The sequence below is a fragment of the Canis aureus genome, chromosome 27 (assembly GCF_053574225.1).
Source record: "Canis aureus isolate CA01 chromosome 27, VMU_Caureus_v.1.0, whole genome shotgun sequence".
NCBI lineage: Eukaryota > Metazoa > Chordata > Mammalia > Carnivora > Canidae > Canis > Canis aureus.
In genome coordinates, this window is record NC_135637.1 from 47,228,784 (window position 1) to 47,250,605 (window position 21,822).

General features: G+C 39.9%; 3 long non-coding RNA genes across 3 annotated transcripts; all 3 read left to right on the forward strand.

Annotated features, from left to right (window-relative positions):
* Positions 1-2,984: 2,984 nt before the first annotated feature.
* LOC144299409 (uncharacterized) lies at positions 2,985-7,468 on the forward strand. Its single transcript, XR_013366152.1, has 4 exons — positions 2,985-3,032; positions 3,427-3,525; positions 4,595-4,706; positions 7,327-7,468. It is a non-coding gene; the product is annotated as an uncharacterized LOC144299409 (long non-coding RNA).
* Positions 7,469-8,800: 1,332 nt separating this feature from the next.
* On the forward strand, positions 8,801-11,627 carry LOC144299410 (uncharacterized). The gene is made up of 3 exons (XR_013366153.1): positions 8,801-8,934; positions 10,492-10,596; positions 11,159-11,627. It is a non-coding gene; the product is annotated as an uncharacterized LOC144299410 (long non-coding RNA).
* An 8,283-nt stretch (positions 11,628-19,910) lies between these two features.
* Positions 19,911-21,815, forward strand: LOC144299416 (uncharacterized). Its single transcript, XR_013366158.1, has 3 exons — positions 19,911-20,031; positions 20,119-20,227; positions 21,702-21,815. It is a non-coding gene; the product is annotated as an uncharacterized LOC144299416 (long non-coding RNA).
* Positions 21,816-21,822: the final 7 nt, after the last annotated feature.

Genomic DNA, 21,822 nt, shown 5'->3' on the forward strand with positions numbered 1-21,822 from the left:
GGGGAGATATATGGGAGGGTTGTATAAATTTGGGAGTCATCAGTATATGGAGAGTATTTAATGTCCGAAGACTGGAGGCCATCAAGGGAGCAAGCATAGACAGAAAACTCTAAGGACTGAACTCTGGAGTATCTCCATGTGAACACATCAGCGAGATGAGGTAGGAGTAGAGTGAGGAGAGAGTGAGAAGTGAGTGAAGGGAGAAAGGAGCGATCCGCTATTTAAAATGTTTCTGAATTGAAATTACCAACGTATGGTCACTTCTGCACGCACGTGAACTGCACACATGCTCACACACAGTCAATGAGGCATCAGAGGATAGATTTTGATGATGCTTCTGGCTTGCTTTCTTGAAAAAATGTGTTGGCAGTTAGGTCACTGGTGGCTAAGTTAAATGAGAGTTGTGGAGTAGCAAGTGTCTGAGACATGATACACTGCCATTATTTGTGTATGTCTTTTTCTCTTTGAGGGCAAGGACCAGGTGTTATTCTTTCATGTATTTGTCCCAAGGCCAGCATGTAATGAATACCCTATGGATGTTTTTGAGTGAATAAATGAATGGGAAGAAAAGTTATCCTGGAGATTTATGGAGTTTCTTTGCTGCTGTTATGAGTTACTATGAGTATTTTGTTTATAAAATGTCAAGCTGCCACTTTTCTAGAGAGAAAATTGATTTGTAGAACTATGTCATAATATCCATAATAGAGACAAGAACAAAAGTAACCCAGTTACTTTATCATTTCACTCCTACAGGTAAAATACAAAGAAGACTCTGAAAAGAATAAAGGAAAGCCTGATTATAATGTACTTCCTGCCTCAGAGAACCCACTGCTCAAGCAGCTGAAGGCGGCAGGAAATGCCCTGAGTGATGTAATAAGTACGTTCTTGTCAGAAAGTGTTTTTTTTAACTTTAGCTGCTAGAGAGATGAACTATCTCTCTTTCTATAATGACTAAATGCATACATAATTTTGCAAATAATTTAGGATTCTAGTGTAGCAGTTTCCCTGGAACTATATAACCACAGGAAGACAGGAATGCCCCCTGAGTATGATGTGTGTTAGTTTGGGAGGGGGGGTGCCTGTGGATTTAGCTCAAGGGGCAGAGAAAACCTCATTTGCTTATAGGTTCTAGTGCTTGTGCTTCTTTGGGATCCTGACACAGAAAGAGGCTTTGCAAGGGGCAGAGAGTGAGAGGTGAAGTTGTGTGTGCACCCTGCCCTTGTGTTCTTCAAGCAGGGCAAAGACAAATGTCCTGGGTTCCACAGGTTCTTCCCCTCACCTCTGTCATTCTCTGTGCAAATCTTGGCCCTAGAAACCATCATTTGCAGAAAGCACGACTTAAAAGATGGCTCCCCCAAAAGACAAAGAACAACAACAAAAAATAAAAGGTGGCTCCCTAAGTCTTCACAGGAGTTTCTACTTGTAGAATTAAGAGTCTGACCAATCCATAAGATTTAAAATAAAACAGATCGGATAAGTGAGAGATGCATTAAGAGACTAACAGCCCAAGACCACTTTGACTATATAAATAAGAGGGAACATGTGATCAATTAAGTTATTCCCACAGTATTAAGCTTTCCCAATATTTGAGGATTATACATGGTGTTCCCCCTGTGGGTTAGTTATCTTTTCTTTGTCCCTCAAATTAAGTCAGCACCATAGAAATGTGTACCTGTGATTGAGGAATGAGGCGAGTGGAGTTGGAGTGGCAGGTGAGAGAGCGTGAGTGGATCTGTCCAAATAGCCCTGTTGGGAAATCAATGCAAAGCATGTTTTCTGTTTCCTAAATAAAGGTCATCTTTATCAAACCTAGCAAAGCTCAGGTTCAAACCTACTTTGTTGATAAAGAGAACAATATAAATTTTTAAAAACCAAAAAGCACCATGTACAACCTCAAAACCTAACATGAGAAAGGGACAAGACTCTCACTTTATCCGTTGTGCATTTAAAATCCAGTGGTTGTTTATTGTCAGTATTAGAGCTAAATTTGGGTCATAGCTGAGAGGAAGAGTGAGTAGCTTTATCATCAGATTTCCTGTATATACCTATATACAGGATATACTATCTGTTTGTGTAAGGAGGTTTTTTCCTTGGTGGAAGGAGGAAGAGAGAGTGTATTTCTCAACTTATACTAAACATTTTTGTGAAGGTTTGTTTCAAAAAGAATTCACTGTTGCTCAGAAGATTCCTGTCTGTTGCACCATCAGTGAAAGACGAGTCTGAGTTGAGGGAGAGCGGATGTAGCAGTCCTGAAGTACACACAAATCTCCACAACTAAGGGCTTGGTCTGAGGTAGAGTACTGGTTTCTTGACTTTTTTTTGGTGAATGTTAAAAACCTAAACTTTACAGTAATTGCTAATAGAAGAAACTTTTCATTCACTACACCCCAATATTGATTGTCAGTTTTTAAGACCGTTGACAGGATATATCTTTTTATCTTCTCCTTCTTGTTTATTGTTGTTGAGAAATACAAGCACTATAATCAGTGTGGGAGTGACAAGAATCTACTTTGATTTTTTTCTTCGACAGGAACCATACAAGGAAAACTATGAAAAGACCGAGGCAAAGAGCATAAATTACTGTGAAACCCCCAAATTCCAACTTGATACAGTTCTGCACAACTTCACTAGTGATGTAAGCAATTCTGTGGTTACTTCTTCTGTTAAGAAAAGATCCATTATTCTCCCCCAATAAATACATGAAATATGTTTTGTCTTTCAGACCAAATACAAAGATTCCTACTTAAAGAATATTTTGGGACACTATGTGGGCAGCTTTGAGGATCCATATCATACACACTGCATGAAAGTTGCACCTCAAAACAGCGATGTAAGTCCTAAGACAGTTGTTTAGCTTTCCACTTAACACATCTTTAGGGCATGGATAAAATGGTTGCATCCTCGTGTCTGATTTTTCTTCCTCGTAGAACAACTACAAAGCAGAATTCAAAGAAGACCGAGGCAAAGGCTTCTTCCCCCAGACTATAACTCAAAAAAATGAAACAATCGAGAAGCTGGATCCATGTAAAGATGTGAGTCTGTAGTATGACCTTCAAACATCCTGGCCTCCAGAGCATCTAGCGGTTCAAGAGAAATTTAAAATTTTAACACTTTTCAAATATATGCAAGCAAGGAAATTATAAGAAACAAAATCTATCTTGTAGGTGATGAACTGTTTTCCCTAGCTGTCATCCATACTTTTCAAGAGCTAATTCTAGTTCATTTCCCCAAAGAGGAGTTATCAGAAATCTGAAGAATGAGAAAGTTTCTTGTACAGCTGCGAAAGCATCTCTAAAACACTGCAGTCTAATTAGAAAAGAGCCTTGTGTTTTATTAACTACAAGTTTCTTTTCTTTTGGGGAATGGGTTCTCCTTGCTTGGACTATAGGATTTGATTGCTAAGACTATTCCTTTTTTCCTCCACAGCACACCTACAAAGTCCATCCAGATAAAACAAACTTCACTCAAGTCACCGACTCTCCTGTGCTGGTGCAAGCCCAAGTCAATTCCAAGCAACTGAGTGATGTAAGTTCCTTTAAATAGGCAGGAAATCCAATTTTGAGGGATAACCTATCATAACTCTGTATATAAAATCCAGTGACTTGTCACATTTACCAAAAAAAAAAAAAGGCTAAGTGAGTGTATCAAATTTAACTTGTCTATATTTGTAATCACCTAAAAGATCTCCTTATTTAGTTGCCTTGCATCTTCTGGGATGTATAGCAAGGATAGCAGAATGGTTCTCTAAGGGGGCCTAATATAGCTTACCATGCTGGAAGGAACATGAGGTCTTTAGCCAGGCAAATCTGGGTGAAATTCCAGCTCTGTCGTTTATAACCCGGCAGCCTAGGCAAATTGTTTAACCTCGTTATGCCTCGTGTTAGTTACCCTTTTGTAATTTGCAGTTGTTTTGAAGAGTAAACGAAAGGAGATCTGAGCATAGTAAATACCCTGGCCCGGAGTTGATGTTTAATACACGGTATGTCTCTGTCTCCAATAAGTTTCGGAAAATGGAGCTTTGGAGATACTTTTATCACATGACTTTTAAGTATGAACTTCCAAACTTGTGCTGAAGTAAGCAAAGCAATAAAAGTAACCTCAGTCAATTGATGGCCAGAAATAAAGTCTTCAGATAAAGAGTATTAACAAAGCATAATGTATGTGAGGGGACGTAACCAGGTTTGTTAGAACGTGTTTCTCCGGAAAGTGAGCGTTGACAATGGAAAGAGAGAAAGGGCTGTGAGTCTCAAGAATCTGCTGATTCTGGGGGCCGGTTGTGATGTGCCTGGAGAGGGAGCATATATGAAAGAGCCACCTCCTTCCAGGATAGTCCTACCACGGTGACAGACGTGCTTTCATGCAGGTTGTCAGTCGTGCAGGGTGGACTACCCTAGCTCTGGACTTCTGTATTGATCTCAACAGCATTGTCAGTTGTTAATTAACATAATGTATTTTACGTTTTATTCTATGAAATGTACCACCCGAGATTTTGTATTTTGGGACAATTCTTCTTTCGAGCTAATGGTCTCCTTTTTTGTCTGTCTCTCCATCTGTCTTTGTCTCTTTCACTCTCTATCTCTGCTGAACTACAAAGGAAAGCATGAAAGTGAAAAGTTCAAGTGCCACATACCTCCAGATACTCCTGCCCTCCTCCAGCACAAAGTCAATGCTTATAACCTGAGTGATGGAAGCTCCTATATACTATGGTATGGGATATCCTGACAACCTGTGCTTTTATTTCTGGGTTGTTTCACTGCATAAACACTTCAGTGTTAAAAATGGGAAGAACAGGGATCCCTGGGTGGCTCAGCAGTGTAGTGCCTGCCTTTGGCCCAGGGCATGATCCTGAGTCCTGGGATCGAGTCCCACATCAGGCTCCTGCATAAAGCCTGCTTCTCCCTCTGCCTGTGTCTCTGCCCCTCTCCCTCTCTCCCTCTCTCTCTCTCTCTCTCTCTCTCTCTCAATAATAGATAAAATCTTAAATAAAGATGGGAAGAACATTTAGCATCTGCACCATGCCCTTATGCCTCTACCCATGTATCTTTCAATTCACCTTATAAATGTGTGTAGCAATGTTGTAGGTAGCTTCATACAATTAGACAATCTCGATATGTTTTAACCAACCTCCAAAATGCCACCACTCATGTAGGTTTGACTGCAAATCATAATGTGAGATATTTTAGCCATATATTCATTTATGTCATACAATGATTAATTTTCACCCAGGACCTGTTTCTTCAGATACAGTTTCATTTTATTTACTACTCAGACGTATAATATCCCTTATTTCACATAAACAGTGCTTATTTCTACATGTAAGAGAGCTTGCATAAAAGGCATAAGGCCAGGTAGGTATCCATTGCTACCTTTCATTTTCAAAACTTAATTTTATAGAAAGTGCAAATACCCCTTTGAAGGGGAGATCTCATTTCTTCAACAATTCTATAAATAAGTCCTTAGATTATCTAGCATCAATGAGTATTGTAATGATTCAGGAAATAACCTTTCAAAGGACCTTGAGATCAAATGAAAGTGATATCTCTAGATCAGAAAAAGTAAATTAACTGTAGAATATTTGGTGCCACTCTGTGAAAGGCTCAGTATCAGGAGTTAGGTATTAGTATGGTAACTAGGATTAGGTTAATTTAATGAAAGATTCTAATGAGGAGGAGAGTACCTTGATCTTGGAAAATTAGAAGCTTCAGTTTGAAGAAAAATAACTAAAATATGCATGATTTTCTACAGCAAAAATGGTTCATTTGTTTCATATTAATACAGAGTATTGAGATACTCCTTAGTCTTGACAGTATGATAATATGCATATCACTTTTGTCGATTCCTTTGTTACAATTTTCCTGTTAGGATGTCTATAAGCAAGACTGGTAGAAGAGCAAAGCAAAGAAGTTAGACATGAAAGTGGACGCCATCCCCCTGCTGGCAGCCAAAGCCAACAGCAGGATCGCCAGGGATGGGAGTATGGCCTGGGCACCCTGGGAAGGGGCTGCCAGTAAAGCTGCCTGATGGGTGGGATCTGGCACGTGTGATGTTATCACAGGTGATGTACAAGAAAGACTATGATAAAAGCAAAGGAAAGATGATTGGAGCCCTGAGCATTAATGATGATCCCAAGAACCAGAGTGACGTGAGTGTCTTTGTAAAATCATGCTTACTTTCAGATATGGCTACATTTACTGTTTACTATAACTTTGGATGAGATGTTTAGCCTATATGAAATCTCCAATTCAGGATGACAAGTCACACACAAAAGCCCAGGAGTAAAAAATGATTAAGTTCCTTATTCTTATAACAACTCTGTACTTCGAGACATCAGTGTATATTGTAAATGTTTCCTTAATTTCTTTAATGCCCTCTGTTTTATTAGGGGGAAAATATACTAGCAATAGCCTTTTCTTTATCATTTCCTAGAAATAGATTTAATATCTCAGTATGTCATAAACACATATTCATTCCATGTAATCTGACTTCAGGTACTTTGCAAAAATATATATAGAAAAATAAAAGGCAAAAACTGAGAAAATCAGGCTAAAGACAATAAAGTAGGAAAACTAGATGATGAAGCATAACCTCAAGAACAAAGTATTTTAAGAATTGTATAAAACACTGATCTCATTTCAAAGACTAAAATATTAAAAATTCCTTATAAAAATTGCTTCTCTAACTCATGGCATTAAATAAATATTCCCTATCCTGTATCATTTATAAGTATGCTTGTCTGTCCTGCGTATATTTTTGGATTTCTGCACGGTAAAATTAAGGAGAATGTGTAAGAATACATGATACCTATAATAAAATGGAAAAAAACTATTTTTGCATATTACTATAAAGAAAAATATTAGAACTCAAGGAGAAAATCCAGCTTCCAAAGTTATTGTAAATAAAATGCGTTTCCATCAAGTAATGAGCTGAAGACTTTTCTGGGACTGTGCCTAAGTATTTAAGGTCCACGTTATACCTTTTACCTAATTTTGTACTATTTAAAAAATTCATTTTCCTTCAAATGCATTCAAGTGGATAGAATTACATTAAGACAAAAAAGTTGCTCAAGCAGCATTGTTATGTCATGGAATATCCTGGCTCAGCAATGTTAGGATAAATAACACAAGCGCATATATGGTTGTTAGCAGACTAGATTATCTAAGATGTGAGCCTCTACCATAGGAATACTGCCTTTTTCACCGTATGGAAAATAAATTCTGAAAAAGTACAAAATTTTTCTTTGTGGTTAAGTATAGCAATGATGGGAATGGCTTCTACACCATGACATAGATTTTTCTTCTCTGTTTAATTTTCTTCTTCCTTTGACAGAGAGATTATAGAGGGGAAAGCTATGAGAAGACAAAAGCAAAGAGCAGGAACTACTGTGAGACCCCTAAATACCAACTTGACACTCTGCTGAAGAACTTCAGCGAGGTTGGAAAGGCCATGGTTGCTCCTGGGGTTTGAGGGCTTTTCTACGATGTGACAAATAACGTACCTAATTGGCATATTTGTCAATATGCTTCTCTTTCAGACTAAATACAAACATTCCTATGTACAGAACATCTTGGGCCATTACGTGGGCAGCTTCAAGGACCCATATCAAATACACTGCATGAAAGTCTCCACTCCCAACAGTGACATTAAGTTGAAGACCATTGTTCCTGTCTCTCGATGACATTCTTTGGGGGTAATAACAGTCATGATCTATTTTAGTTCTTTCTCATTATAGAAAAATTACAAAGCCAGGTATGAAGAAGATAAGGGAAATGCTTTTTCCCTCAGAAAATCACACAAGAATATGAAGCAATCACGAAGCTAGACCAGTGTAAAGACAGAAGTCAGCTGCCCAGAGTTCTCCAAATGGGGTTTGGGATTCCTGTGCCATCTAGTGGTGAACTCAGCAGGAGTTTACATGCTAATGCCTAGTGGTTAGCAGATGTTAAATTTTAAATTTGGGGTGGAACTGGGGAGCACAAAAATTATTGTGAAGAAACCGATCTGTTACAGAATAGTTTGTGGTCTTAATAAAGCTTTACTTTCAGTAGTTTATGTACACGTGGCTTAGTGGAGGGAAAGGTAAGATAGATTTGTGAGAGAGGGGTGTTCATTCATTTCACAAATTTACACGAGGAGCTAGCTTATGTCAGGCACTGTCCTTGATGCTGAGAAAGAAAAGGGAACAAGGTGGGCTGCCTCTGGGGGAGCATGCATTTGAGAGGGATAAATAGATAACAAAAAACGTATAAAGAAGGAAGGTACTAGACAATGATAATACAACCTATGAAGAATGATGCTATAGGATTGAAATAGGATGAAGTGGGAGTGAGACTGGATGGGCTCCATAGGCTGGGTGCTCTGAGAGAGTTCTAAGGCAGGAATGTGCAGTCATGCCAAGATCAAGGTGAGAGCAACTAACTGGAAGAACGGTCTAAGGAGAGAAGAGCTGGGCACTTAAGGAATTGCAAAGATGAAGTAGCAGAAGCATTCTGGAGACGGAGACAGTGGGAAGAAGTGAAATGGTAGGGGATGGGGGTGGGCAGATTCTGTAGGGTAGGGCTCATCACCCACAGCACAGTTTAGGTCAAGTCATATGGAGCGCTGTTGTAAGGTGTCATCCGGAGGAAGATTAATCTGGTTGCTGAATTGTGGCGGGGAGACCAATTTAGAGGCAACATCAGGGGATGGAGATTGAGAGAGAGAAGTGACAACATATCAACCAAGTTTTCAGAAAATGAATTCTATTTTTAACTGGAAACTCTTTATATGTAGTATGTATATAAACAAGAATATAAAGATCCGTTATTATGATATTTTATTAAAGAACATCTTTTCTAGCATACGTGGAAAGTTCATCCAGATAAGACCAAATTCACGGCCGTCACCGACACTCCTGTACTGTTGCAAGCCCAACTCAACACGAAACAGCTTAGCGATGTAAGTGCCTTGATTTGTGCAAGTGTGGATGACCTGGAATGCTGTGTTTATTTGAAACATAAGCATTTTCGCGGGCTCATCTATCTACCCAACACTGTCATTTTTCAAGATTTAATAAGATGCAAATGAAGCTGCTTGACTGAATTGCAGCCTTGGGAAAAGTGGTATTAGACGATACTAAAAATAATATTTCTTCAATAAGTCACCAATTTTTAGTGGGGAATTTGCCCATTGGGATCTGACACACACCCAAAATAATGCATACTAAATTTCATGAATTTGAAAACAACAAAAGCATGTACTTGTGTAGGTAACAAGGCAAGCATTTCCCATTGTGAGTTTGCTGACAAAGGCAATACAAAAAGATACGAAGAGTGCAGAAACAAGAAAGACATCAGGTAGTAATAAGAAAATGAATACAGGATACCGATACAGAATTCAAACAGAATGGTGAGAGAGAGAGAGAGAGAGGGTGGTCAAGGGTGATCTAAAGCAGAACGGTCCAGCCGGGTGAAGATCGGGGAAGAGCAGCAGTGCTTCTCGGTCACACTCGTGTGGGTCACCCAGCGACCTGGTTAGAGTACAGATTCTGATTCAGTTGGTCTGGAGAGAGATGCTGACTCTCTCTCAAGCTCCTCAGCGATGCCCATGCTGCTGCTGCTAGACCACACTTTGGGCTGCACGGTGCCAGCAGCTAAGAGCGGCACAACCTTCTCAGGAAGGAAAATACATCCTGTCCTACGATAAAATGTGTTTTAGTATCACAGCTCATTTGCAGTTGGTAATGAAGTGAATGACATCGCTATACCCCAGGAGTCCTGTCAGTTCATCATGCGGCATTTCTAGCATATTAATATTTTATGCCACAAGAAGGAACAGCTAAACGCTGGCCAGTTACCAACATCACTGGCCCAGCTGAACTCGGTAAGCTGACGAGGGACAGAGTGTTGTAGGCAGTGTCTTCTCACAGCATGATCTTCTCATTGGCCTGGACCGGCCACGGGCACTGTTCTCGAGGTGGTTATTGCTGACGTTCAATCGTGCATTTGCCTTTAGCTCCAGAATTCAACAGCCTCATTCTGTCTCTATCCCCTTCCTTCCACCTATGTCAGCTTTAAGTTTTTTAAATACAGTGCTGTACTTTACATTTTTAATAATCAGAATATATGTATCTTTTTGACTGTACTAGGATTTTAGTTATTTAGGATTATTTCTATTTTTGTTATTTCTCTGATCATAGAATTTAATAGACTTTCAGTGTCCGTGTCCTGAAGTCACAGCCTAAAAGTTTAGATCCATCAATGAGTTTCCCACACATACATTGTGATAGCGTTTATAAAAATGACAACCCAAACTGGATTACACCACAATCCTGAAAGAGGGAGTCAGAGTCTAGGCCTTGTAACAGACTTTGACTGGATGGATATACCATCACTTTGAGGCGTGTTTCAGAAAAGGGTAGAAGTATAGAAGTAATTCAGTCATTTATATACACTCTCCCACATGCCCTCAAGGAAATCCTGACCCTGAACTGTTTGGATATCTTCTGTTTTCCAGCTGAATTACAAAGCAAAACGTGAAAGTGAGAAGTTCAAGTGCAGCGTACCAGCAGATGCTCCACAGTTTATCCAGCACAGAGTCAATGCCTATAACTTAAGTGATGTAAGTATCAAAGCTACAGAAATCTACCATTATGTGCCCACGTGAAGGGGAAATGTTATGGGTATTTAAAAAGACCAGATTAGGAGTTATGCAATTAAACAATGGTGGCAATTGTTTCCAGAGTATAAGTGGAGCTTTTAAGGCTGAACTGCTCAGAAGGCTCTTACTTTGCTCTTCTAATTCATTTTCCACATTTTCTGTTACCATCAGAAACATCCTCTTAATTACCCTCAGCTAATCTCTGTAGCATTGGCAAGCTCCTGTGAATGTCCCATTTCACTTTCTCTAAGTGGTTGTCTTTCTACATCGTCCTTTATACATCGGCATAGCCGAAACTTTAGAGAGTTCATAGGATATTAAGAAAGCGTATTATCCTTATGTGGTGGGAGGGGAGAAGCAAGATGACAGGCTTATGAATAATTATACTATCATTTGGGAAGTATAGTGTTTGAAGGTGAAAAGAGTCTACATGTAGAAATTTTCAGTCTGTTTCTTATTGTTACTGAATGATTCTGAGTTAGATGTTGTTCTAACCATTTTTCTGCTGAAACCTCCTGTTCAGAATATCTATAAACATGACTGGGAGAAGAGCAAAGCAAAGCAGTTTGACATGAAAGTGGACGCCATCCCCCTGCTGGCAGCCGAAGCCAACAGCAGGATCGCCAGGGATGAGAGTATGGCCTGGGCACCCGGGCAGGGGACCCCAGTGACGCTGCCTGATGGGTGGGATCTGGCATGTGTGATGTTTTCATAGGTGATGTACAAGAAAGACTATGATAAAAGCAAAGGAAAGATGATTGGAGCCCTGAGCATTAATGATGATCCCAAGATGCTGCATTCTTTGAAGAGAGCCAAAAAACCAGAGTGATGTCTTTGTAGATCTATCTTGCTTTCAAGGTGACGTCCCTCTTAATATGCCCAAGGGGTTGGTAGCACGTAAAAGGATTCCATATCCATGGGCTCTATCATGTTCACAACAGACTGCTGGGAATGAACATTAGAAGTAGAATGGTTTCCCAGATTCTTGTACCTTTGGGGAGAGGTATTTCTGATTACTTGATTCTATTTCAGTTTGAAAACCGTTTGTTTCTATATGTAATAGAATATTGATTTTAATTCTCAATATTGCAATCGGTAAAGAAGTGATTTTAATTCTCAAAACTTCCTGAAAACATCACTAGATGGTTTCATATTTTCTTCTGATTGAAAAATAAACTTTAAATGATGATTTTGAAACTGTCTTTATAGTGGAAGAAAACCATGAGTCAGAGATAAAAATCTTATTGTTAATTATCATTGTTTTTTATTGACTTTAGTAATTAGTACTGGTATAGGTTCAAGAAAAATACTCCATTGATTATAGGCTCCTTTGAGCCTCTGATTAAAGACTTGATCACTCGTCTAGAAAATTGAACTTTTTCTTCCTGCCTTTTGTCTGAATTTCAGAGAATATAAATTCCCTACAGCTTGTCTATGGGCCAAGTCTCATCTTTTGGGTAAAGTTCTTACTAGAGAGGGGAAAGATCTATTGCAAATCACAGTATATGCTGTGTTTAAAAAATGATTAGAGAATTCCTTAAAGAGTGGTAAGAGTGTTCAGCATAGCTTGCAAATATTATTTTTTCAAAATTAAATAGAAGGATGTTTGTATCCTTTACTTTCATTTCAACCATGTATTCATATAATGATCTATATCTTCATTAATTCATTTTGCATGTGCTGTGTAGTCCTATGGCAGTTTAAAGCATCCCGTAGTCAGTAGTTTTCTCTAATAACTTCACGCTGATTTATATCTGTATATAGTGATCACATACATCATATTATGTTTTTTAGTAGCTCCTTATCCTTTCTCAGTTCAGAAGGTTTCATATCTGTCTGTTGACAGAACATGTCTTTATCCTATCACAGTACCCATTAGAACACGAAGCACGTAGTATCTTCGGTAAATACTTGTTAATTGATTGATACTGGTAACCAAAAGAGCTAGTCAATGATGAATCATTTTCATATACATCCAGGCTAAGAGCTAAGCTACAGGTATAGAACATGCATGGCTTTTAAAGAGAATCTTTTAGGGGATGCCTGGGTGGCTTGGTGGTTTGGCGCCTGTCTTTGGCCCAGGGCGTGATCCTGGAGTCCCGGGATCGAGTCCCGCGTCGGGCTCCCGGCATGGGGCCTGCTTCTCCCTCCTCCTGTGTCCCTGCCTGTCTCTCTTCCTTTCTCTCTCTCTCTCTCTCTCTCTCTCTCTGTCTCTCATGAATAAATAATTTTAAAAAATAAAGAGAATCTTTTAAAGCCATTTGGACCTTTGACAACATTGTACAGATATGTATGAACTGGTATAAACATGAACAAAAGAATCAAATGGTTTAGTCAAAAACACTTCCACACACCAATGCTGTGGCAACATTACTTTATCAGTTTGTTTGTTTATTCATTAAAGATTGACTTATTTATTTTAGAGAAGGAAGGAGAGAGCATGAGCGGGAGGGGCAGAAGGAGAAGGAGAGAAAAACTCAAGTGGACTCCACATTCAGCGTGGAGCCCAACGTGGGGCTCAGTCCCACAACCCCAAAATCATGACCTGAGCTGAACCTATAGTCAGACTCTCAACCAACTGCACCAATAGGCACCCCATCAGCTTATTTCTAATAAAGACAAACTATTTTTTCAATGTTCTTACATACGATCAGAAAGTTTCCATATTTTATTTTCATAAACCAAAGGCTAGATTTTACAATTAAGTGATGTTTATTCAGTGAGGGTGATTGCCCACAAAGTATTTAGGAGGAAGATCACATTCCCTAAGGGAGCTAAATGATCAGATTGTTTGCAACAGGAATTTCTACAGAAGATTCATAAGGCACATGTCTACTTGCTAGCTTGGGTCACCGTCTTTAATGCTTATGTGATTATGGGGAGATATAAGGGTTTAGAATTTTCCTACAGGCACTGGGGTAGAATTTTTCTCTCTGTTAAGGTAATTGGTTGAGTGGGCATGATGAAGCTGGGACCTTGACCCCTTGACCTAATTAGCACCCTGTCTAACATTCCGGAAAACCAGCCAGTGAAAGTGCCTTCTGAGGCCCAGTCAGGACATTTGGTTTATGAGAACACTGTAATAAGTGCCAAGGTTACTTGAATGGTTCAGTGTCACAAACTTTTCTCCTTTGAGGTCTTATTACTGCTGCAATCTGAAGCTGCTTTTAAATTGTTACCAAAATTAAACTTGGTATGAAAGAACCTTTGGGATTCTCAGTGGAGCTTATCTACTGTCAAAAGTAGAATAGTCAGGTTGAAAAACTCAGTGACCACTTAAACATGCTGTTAGAAAAGCCAAGTAGTCAAGTGGACAGCTTTATTCATGAAGTGGTCGTTTTATGAAATTAGAAGCATGAAATGATTGTTCTATAGTCTTCATCAATTAAAAAAGTACTTCTTTATTGGAACACAATTAAAAGATTAGATTACTTTGGTAAAAATAATGCTTCTTAATGGTCTTGAAAAAACCCTGTGTTAAAATAAAATGCCTTCCTGAAGTAGAAACTGTGGCCCCCTCCTGTTGTCTGACAGTTGCTCTTTGATCTAAAAGTAGATTTGATAACATATGTCCACGTCTGAGGTTTTTGGAGGGAAAGGGTTCAATAATGTGTAACAGATGAACAAATTTTAGGAAAAAAAAAAAAACTACTCGCACGTTTGAATGTGTTTCTCTAACTCGTGTCTGTTGTTTATGAGAGATTTCTGTGCTTGTCCAGAAATTCCATTGAGGATTTATGGTAATAAATGGAAAATTCCTATTCACAGCGTGAATATCGTAAAGACTATGAGAAGTCAAAGACTATCTACGGGACACCTCTTGATATGCTCCAAGTTACTCGAGCTAAGAAATCTCAGGAAATTGCCAGTGCTATGGACTATAAGCACATCTTACACAATTGCAGCTACCCACCCGATAGCATCAACGTGGATCTTGCCAAGGAGGCTTATGCACTGCAGAGTGATGTGAGTAATCACATTTTCTCATTTCCGTTTTTCTAAGGTGGAAAAGGAAATAATCTTTAAGTGGAATGGTGTTTTTGGCCATTCTCAGAGGTGTTGGCATTGTCTTCTGTATGTAGCTAGTATGTAATGGGGAAATGACCCTTGTGGCTTGATGAGAGCATGCCCCTCAGAGTTAGACCTAGATCTAGCATGAACTCATCACTATATCCCTCCGGGAAAGCTACCAACCAAGTGTGCCGTTGAGTAGCAGCTAATTATATTCACATTGTTGTGCACTCATCTTCAAAACCTTTTCATCTTCTAAAACTGAAACTCTAGCAGTTATCTTCCTGTTTTTCCCCTCTCCCTAGCTCCTGCAACCACCCTTGTACTTGACCTGGGCTGCTCTGTAGACCATGTATATGTAGAGTCATTCAGTATTTGTCTTCTTGTTACTGGCCTATTTCACTTAATGAAATGTCCTCAAAGTTCATTCGTGTTGTAGCATGTATCATAATTTCCTTCCTTCTTGAGGTTGAATAATACCGCATTGTATGTGTATACCACATTTTGTTTGTCCCTTTATCCATCAGTGAACGTTTGTGTTTCTTCCATCTTTTTGGCTATTCTGAATAATGCTTCTACAAACGTAGGTGACAAATATTTCCTTTGAGAGCCTGCTCTCCATTCTTCTGGGTATACACTCAGAAATGGGTTTGCTAGATCACATGGTAATTCTATTTTTAACTTTTTGAGGACCCAATCTACTCTTTTCTACAGCCCCTGAACGATTTTAAATTTCCATCACTAACAATCCTGTATCATGCGTGGTTATTTACTTTTTTAATTTTGCTATGTTTCTTTCTCCCAAGTAGATGGTAAGCCTTTCAAAGGCAGGAATCAAATAGTTTCTTGATTTTTTATTCCAATTAAAAGGCCCACACTAAAGAACAATGGTTTGAAATTTGTATCTAGAATATAAGTTTTACGTACCACATATAGCCAGACAATAAGAGTAGTCTATTATTTTATTTTACTGTTTTATTTTATTCTTTTAGAGAGAGGGAATAGGGTGTGTGTGAGGAGGGCTGAGGAAGAGGGGAGAAGGGAGAGTGAGAGAGAGTCCCAAGCAGGCTGCACACCCAGCACAGAGCCTGACATGGGGCTTGATTCCACAACAGTGAGATCATGACCAGAACCAAAATCAAGAGTTGAACGTGTAAGCAACTGAGCCACCCAAGCACCCCAAGACTGGCCTATTACTTTAATGGCATCAAGTGTGTCCCCAAAATAGGAAAAATTCCAAATAGTAAGAGCCTTGTACAAGCAAATTGATTGTAACTATTTTATTTTTTAAATACTTTATTTATCTATTTATTTAAGCAGAGAGTGAGCAGCAAGGAGGGGCAGAGGGAGGTAGAGAAGCAGACTCCCTGCTGAGCAGGAAGCCCGATGTGGGGCGAAGCCCGACATGGGGCTCAATCCCAGGACCTGGGGATCACAACCTGAACCAAAGGCAGACGCTTAACCAGCTGAGCCACCCTGGTGCCCCTAGCATAACTATTTTAAAGTGCATTGTTAACTGATATGGGGACACTCAAAGTTAACCATTACACATGAAGGGCAACATGTGCAAACCTATAGTACGAATAACCATTATCAAGTCTTCTCAGAAGGTGAGCAAAATTACCTACCTTCAATGTGGCCACCAGTCCTAATTTGACCAAAGAAACATAATACTTAGAGTTCCAGGGAGCAAACACCTCACCTTTGATTATCTACATATAAATTTTTTTTTATTCTTTGAAGTAGAGCTTTAAATATAGTATTTGTCCATATTGGAATTAGAGTTCCACATACTTCCTTTCAGTTGGAAATAAGGAGGAGATGGACTACATGCCAGCTAGAAGAACACTGATAACCTAAGGGCTGTTAAAATCTCCCACCAAGGAAATACTTAACATAATCTCAATGTGGGGCATCTGGGTGGCTCAGTCAATTAAGGATCCGACTCTTGATTTTGGCTCAGGTCATGATCTCTGAGTGTGAGATTAAGCTCTGTGTTGGGCTCTGTGCTCCATGTGGGATCTGCTTGCGTTTCTTTCTCTCTTCCTTTGCCCCACTGATGTGCGTGCTCTCATCATTCTCTCAGATAAGTAAAATCTTAAAAAACAAAAACAAAAAGAAACCTTAGGATATATGAAGTAAGGAAGCTGGTCAGAAATCTTAACACTGTTTTGGGTAAAATGTTAATGATTTCATGAATAAGGATGATGCTGAACAAAAAACCTGTAACCTTCCTCTTGGTGTTTTAGGTTGAATACAAGGCTGACTACAACAGCTGGATGAAAGGTTGTGGCTGGGTGCCTTTTGGATCCTTAGAAATGGGAAAGGCAAAGAGAGCTTCAGATACCCTAAATGAGGTAAAGACATCTCATGTGCCACAGAGGGGGTTGGGATTGTGCCGTGTTAAGGCCCCCAGAACCGTGGAATCACCTTCTTTTCCCTCTTCATTCTCTCATGGTTGTTACTGAGAAAAGAGCCCTTACCACATGCATGAATTATCCAGACAGATAAGCTTTACATCATCAAAATCCTTTATATTAACCATTCATGATAAAAATATTTTTGACAACTGTATCAAAGTATAATTTGCATGCCACAAAATTCATCTATTTTTTTTTATTTTTTAATTTTTTTTTTAATTTATTTGATAGTCACAGAGAGAGAGAGAGAGAGAGAGGCAGAGACACAGGCAGAGGGAGAAGCAGGCTCCATGCACCGGGAGCCCGATGTGGGATTCGATCCCGGGTCTCCAGGATCACGCCCTGGGCCAAAGGCAGGCGCCAAACCGCTGCGCCACCCAGGGATCCCTATTTTTAATAAGTTCATGTAGTTTTTATGGTCATCACTATAATTGAATTTTAAAATGCTGCTAGTATGCGAAAGTTTCCTTGAAAACTCCCCCTCCCATCTGCAATGCCTGGCAACCAGAGATCTTGCTTTTTGTCCCTATAGTTGTACTTTCCTAGAAATCTCTTTTGTAGGAGACTTCCTTCATTTAGCACCATGCTTTAGAGGCTCATCTATATATCTGCACATATCTACAATTCATTCCTTATTATTATTGAGTAGTATTCCTTTGCATAGCTATATTTTTGGCTGTCCAGTGGTACACATGTAGATTCATAATTGCCAGTTTTGGCAATTATGAATAATGCATAGAATGAATACTACAGAAATTTTCCTTTAACTATTATACCGTGTGTCTTATTCTTGATCATTTTGAAGTACCAGATAAGTTGTTATTCAGTCTAAGAAAAAAGCAGCGATGATCTTTCACTCTAAATGGCCAGGTGATCTGACCCTTCCCCTCCGACAGAGGCACATTCCCATGGCTGTCAGGTGAACACATCAGGGAGGTTAGCCTACATAAAGGAGGGACGGAGGTACTGAGTGAAGGTTCTTGTTTCTGTTGTTCTGGGCTTTTGCTTGCTTTTAGGAAACAACATTTTATATCCTCCGATTTTTCACAAAAGTTCCTCTGAGTTGGTGGTTTTTAGATGTCTAAAGCTGAGTGATGCCACTTCATACACAGAAGTGGGATGTAGAAGATGCACAAGGGAAGAAGAGTGGGAGACTAGAGGGAGGAAAATCTAGGAATGTAGCTAGAAGGTCCCGTCGGAACACCTTCCACTCTCTTCTCTCCTGTAGCTAGCTCCTCAGTACTTTAGTGACAAGCTGTGGACTAGTCACATGGAGGCTGCAGAGCAGAAGTTCTCCCTTTCTTATAGGAACCCCTAGCCATTGCCTAATTCCCCAGTTCCTCCTCCCTCAACCAAAGAGCTGCGTTACCTCTGTTCAACTGACAGGAATCTGAGAGCCTGTTAGTGTCACACAAAAGACACTCCAAATTTCCTTGCATGCTTTTCTGATACTTTAGAAAACTTTGTGGTGTTTCTGGGTTCTGTTTAGCTAAGAGTACCCTCTTTTCATTTCATAAGCAAGAGGTAGCCTGGTTCCTGAAAGTTATCTTGGTCTGTAATGCCCCAGACCATCCAAAATTGAGCCAATTTTTGGAACATCATCTCTTGTACTGTATTCATCTTTTCCCCCAAGCCAACCAAGAAGCTAGTATCTAAAAATTTTTAAATCAGGAAAAAAAAACCCTTGTCCCTCCAAAATAAATCTCAAGGATTTTTATGTATTAGCCTTAAGTGAAAGTATTATTGCTGTTTATCTTGTTTCAATTCACCAAACAGAAAAAATGCAGCCAACATCCAGACGCTCTCAATTTTACTTCGATTGAGGATGCTCCGATTATAGTACAGTCCAAAATCAACCAGGCCCAAAGAAGTGATATGAGTGCTAATTCTATCTGTAGTTTAATAACGGAAACAAATACATTTGGTTCTAAACGTGCTGATCACCTGTGGTTATTCTGCAAACCAAAGAGACTCAGTTCCATGAGCAATTCTGTAACTCTCCCAGCTTTTCACTAATAAGGCACACCTACGTCACGTCTTCAGGGTGTTATGGATGCTACGCTGACCGTCCTTCCAGCCATTTAACACTGAAGGTCAGGGGCTTCTCTTGATGACAAGACACACTATAAGCCTATTTTTAGGAAAGACCAAGAAAATGAATGTATGCGGCACACCTTCTGGAGGAGCTACGTTGTAAGTCAGAGCTAAGACAAAAATCATGTAGAGTAAAAACCACCCCAAAGTCCCATCAGTCACCCACCAAGTGTAAGATAGATAGTGTGTGTATCCCACCCAGTTAGCCTTTTCGGTGCTCAGGGAAGTATCTGCAGGTTAACATTTTCATCAGGCCCTCTCCCGGGGCTAACTTCTGTGAGGTGCCCCTACCGCACGAAGCTCAGAGGTTCCTAGCACATACCAAGGGACCTTTGCCAAGGCTGAACGGGCACTAGGATGGGACTCTGTGCATTGCATGTGAAACCTTGAAGGCCCACAGATCTGCACAGGTGAATGTGAAGGTGACCCAGAGAACGTCTTTCAAGAAAAGCACCTCTGTGTAATGTGATCTGTTCTGAAATTATTTTCCTGTGTCGTTAAACCCTTTTCCCTCCTTTGTTTTGTTCATGCATTTCTTTTTTTTTAATTTTTATTTATTTATGATAGTCACATCAGAGAGAGAGAGAGAGAGAGAGAGGCAGAGACACAGGCAGAGGGAGAAGCAGGCTCCATGCACCGGGAGCCCGACGTGGGATTCGATCCCAGGTCTCCAGGATTGCGCCCTGGGCCAAAGGCAGGCACTAAACCGCTGCGCCACCCAGGGATCCCCTTTGTTTTGTTCATGCATTTCTTTTCATCTCTCAAGGTAGCATACAAAGCCAGAGGAGAAGAACTTCTTCACAAGTACAACCTGCCAGCCGACCTGCCCCAGTTCATCCAGGCTAAAGTTAATGCCTACAGTATCAATGAGGTATGCACGTGAGCTCAGCTGCTGATTGCGTGTGAAGGCCTTTCTAAATGTGGCCTCAGTTATATGCAAGGGACTTTTTTCTTTCAGAATATGTACAAAAACAGGCTTGAAAGATTTGAGCAAGAAGGGCTATGACCTGAGAACGGACACGATTCCCATCAGAGCCTCCAAAGCTGCCTGGCAGGCAGCAAGTGAGGTAAGTGCCGGTGGTGGGGTCACTGGTGTGTTGTAACTAGGAAGTATGGGTGGGGTGGATTCGTTATGCAGAAGTCGCCGTGTCTGCTGTCCCCAGCACGAAGTGAGTCCTGTTGAAAACTATTTAGAAAAGAAAGTTCCCTAAAAAGGTCTGAATTTTCCTGGCAGTAAGGATTTGTAGAACCTTTACTAACCTGTTCTAGTGCAACACTCTAAGTTTAAGGTCTCCTCTGCATTTTTGTACAAATTCACATTATTCTCCTCATGGAAGTAAACAAATCAGTCACTATTTAAGTCCTAATCGCCTCCTGGGGGTAAGATTTTTGTCTCAAAATTTTCTTAATTTACATGGATTCCCTCTTTCCCTTATTTCTTTTTAATTAATTGCTTCCAGAGATGGATTAATTGGCTCCAAGGTCCATAGCAGTCATTAGGCTCCATGAAAGTTAAAAATTTTGTCTTTTTTCTTTTCCTTATCATACTTGTAACTATGAACTAGTTACTTTCCTCTTTGAGATTCAAATCAAATTGACTCAAACCCCTACCAGCTAACCTCTAGGAAGTAGGATACCCTTCCTCCTGCTCAATGCAGATATTCTGAGGTTTGTCTTTCCATTACCTCTGGCTCCTACTTTGTACACAGTGGTTTTGCTCATGCTCACCTGGACTCTCCTGCCCTGGGTTCACTTTTTTCTGGTCTGCATGGTCCAGAGATGGAACACAGCAGTCCAGAACCATCTTTTAGTCCCCCGAACCCAAGTCCCAAGCACAACCTCATCGATGGTTTGAAATGAAGTTGACATTGCGCCGATGTAAATAAGTTACAATTGAGTAATAAATACTGGTATCATCAAAGCGCTGATGATACCCATTCCCTTTCTCTCTGGGTGCACTCTTCCAGCTCCTCCCCACCCCAACACACACATTAGCTTTCCTTCACATCTCTGCTTCTCAGTTTCCCATGCTTCTTCCCAGATCTCCCCAAGCAAGTTCAGTTCTTCTCACTTTATAATTTAGATCCAATTCATGTTTACACACAACTGGCTCTGGGTCTTCCTTTGAATATCCAAATACTCATTAAAATTCTACTACAACTAAGATAGCCAGCTATTTGGGGAGGGGTCTCCTGGAGCAGCACAATATAACTGGTAATGATTGCAGAATGTTTATCTTTTCATTTGTCTCTACCAGTGTATAAGTAGAAAGGAACTTACTACCTTGTCTCTGACATGAATTATGGAAACGTTCCCCACCCCAATCTCTCTCAGGTGGCTGAGGCAGCTACAGACAATTAAATGGGTTCTAAGTAACATTTTAATTTTACCAGGCTACATTTCAAACTATATACAAATGAATACATCTAACTGGTTGTTGAAGTAATTCCTGGGAAGCTCAATTGCTTTAAATCATAGTCTTATTGATCAGTAAAATCTTCATAACTACATTTTAAAATATACCCACTTTGTTTCCAATAGGTTCAATACAAAAAAGATTATGAAAACACCAAAGGGAAAATGGTTGGCTTCCAAAGTCTCCAAGATGATCCTAAACTGGTTCACTATATGAATGTAGTCAAGATACAATCCGACTGGGAGT